Source organism: Anarrhichthys ocellatus, unplaced genomic scaffold (assembly GCF_004355925.1).
Source record: "Anarrhichthys ocellatus isolate YVR2014 unplaced genomic scaffold, GSC_Weel_1.0 scaffold88, whole genome shotgun sequence".
Classification (NCBI taxonomy): domain Eukaryota; kingdom Metazoa; phylum Chordata; class Actinopteri; order Perciformes; family Anarhichadidae; genus Anarrhichthys; species Anarrhichthys ocellatus.
This window is the reverse complement of record NW_022280118.1, coordinates 687,525-690,024: the sequence shown is the minus strand read 5'-3', so window position 1 is coordinate 690,024 and position 2,500 is coordinate 687,525. Positions and strand designations below refer to the sequence as shown.

Below are 2,500 nucleotides of genomic sequence, written 5' to 3'. Positions count from 1 at the left end.
CACACAGCCAGCAGCAGCTTTGTGTTTTATTGATTTTTGTGACCCGCTCGGATTGTTTTTTGTTTTTTATCTGTCGGCGTCCCCGTTTCTCCGTCGCTCCAACCCCCCCCCCCCCTCGCTGTGCTCCCCTCTCTTGTCTCGTCCCGTTAGCGGACGGGTGCCAGCTCAGGTCTGCAGCCGCGGACCGGCGTGGCGGCGGAGGGGAGGGGAGGGGGGGGGGGGGGGGGGTTCGTTCTGTCCTTCTTCTGCCGAGCCTGCTCGCGTCATCCTAATCTAATTAAACGAGGAAACTTCTGTATTTAACATTTTTTATTTGGTCTCCGAGTAAATGCCGTCGCTCGGCTCCGGAGCTCCGACACATCTCCTCTGCCGTAGCAATTACAATCGCACCAGGGAACCCCCCCCCCTAACTCCCTCACACTCACGCCCGTCTCAGCGGTAGTGGTCCCGGGAAGTGGTCCCACATTAAGCAGCTTGTTGTGGTCAGCGAGGCCGGCCGACCTTTGACACCCCTGTCGCTGCTGTGGAGAATGAAGGGGCAGGGGAGGGGGGGTCCGACCAGGGAGAGAAGCTGGCAGACAGACGGGGGTTGAGGGGCAGTTTTGGTGACTCCGCTGAGAGACGAGGAGGGGGTGGAGGGAGAGGTTTTTTTGATGTTCACAATAGTCTATTGTGGCCGGCTCGTTCCAAATGAGACGGAGAGATGAAAGGGCTCCAAGTGCCAAAAGAGTTCGTTAGAGGACAGCTCATTATTACCGTCCCCGTTACATTTAACACTTTCTGACCACGGACTGATACCGCGGTTTAGTTTTGGTGCACGGACACTGCAGGTTCCTCTCCTCCTCCAGCCTTGATTTAAAAGAAAAGAGTTTGTGTTGCCGAAGAGACAAAGGCGGCTTTATCCTCTCCGTAACAGGACCGTGAACTTTGTGAATTCCTCTCGGTCAAATCAAAACCACCAACCCCCCCTCAGTTCCCGTCCCCTAAACACACACACAGAACACACTTTCTCCGTGCAGCCCATCACCGTCAGCACCAGCAGGACGGCGGCGGGCAGCCCGTGGATGTTGATGGGAGGTTTTTTTACTCTGCCGGCCGCTGTTGCTTAGGGTCTGAGGAGTGTGTGTGTGTGTGTGTGTGTGTGTGTGGTGGCTCGGTGGGTGGGTGCAAGAATTTTGTCCACAGCTGTGTGTGTGTGTGTGTGTGTGTGTGGAGGCAGGAGAATTTTATTTTGTTTGTTTTGTGATTTTTATCCCTTCATGAAAGATCATTAATATCTGATGGTGATCAATCGGTTATGTGCAGAAATCTTTATTTTCCATTGTTTTGTTTGCAGGTCAACTATTTTTTTTGGTTGAGAAAACTTTGACAGTAATGATGTGACTTTTTGTTTTAGTGAATTTGAGCCCCAAATAATTATAATTTAAGGTGTCGGCGTGGAAACAGTGTGTCTTTTGGGACTGAATTGTTGTTGTTGACGTAATGTCTCTCACATAGGATGTAAATGAAATTAAACTGCAGAAGCGATGATTTTCCGGCTGCAGAATTAAACACATCTCAGATCTGAACTTTAAAAAATCTCTGTTTTTGAGTTCTGAAAGCGCTATAAACCATACATTTATACTTGTTGTGTTTAAAAAGGTATTAGCTATCTTTATTTATTATTTAAATTGAAAACTTGTCTCAGGGTGTCAGTTAAATAGTTCGACTTTTATTGTTCCGGTTATTTGTACTTCTTAGATTTTTAAATCTTTCTGAATATTATATACAAATATACTGTTGTACTGCTGCATCAAAAATTACTTTAACATTAAAAAAAGAATTCAGGAAATATGAATTTCATATTTATTACATGGAAAATCTAAAATCTTCTAAAATCTTTTCCTTACTGACTAAAAAACAGGGATCTGTGCAATAAAATGATCTCAAAGTAAATAATAATTAAAGACCTCTTCTCCTCTCTCCTTTAAAAATCAAACGATGAATCAGTCATGAACAAACAGTTTCATAATTCTATTGAGACGTCACTGCCGCTCCTCTGCTAAATGATCATAGCGGGGCAATTAGTCGGACATAAATCCGTCCGGGCTTCACCATCACGGTCTGAAGCAGCAGAGAAGGTTAAAGTGGCTGAAAGCACAAAGAGGATTATCTGCTTAAAGTCAGGAAAAGCGCAGCTGTAATGATTTCTGTCGGCTCGTTTTTAGATTTAGACTTTTAATGGATTTTAGCTTTTTAATCTCATTTATATTTAAATGTTTTTTTTTAATTCCAATAACTGCAGTGAAAACTGCTGTTTGCTGATTTCATTTGTTTTCTTCGAGTGATATATTAATATTGATATTAATGGTGCCAAATAGAAGCGGTTTTGAAATTCAGGCTCACTGCATTTAAAACCATGAAGAATAATATTTTGCATTAATATCATAAAAATATAAAGTGTGTCATTCTTTAATATTTCACACTATTCGCATTGTTTCTCCATGCTTTTATTTTCCAT

General features: G+C 43.4%; 1 protein-coding gene across 4 annotated transcripts in view; it reads left to right on the top strand.

The window, feature by feature from the left end:
- Positions 1-2,500, top strand: part of nfia (nuclear factor I/A) — a 175,054-nt gene that overhangs the window by 604 nt on the left and 171,950 nt on the right. The gene's annotated exons all lie outside the window — the stretch shown is intronic.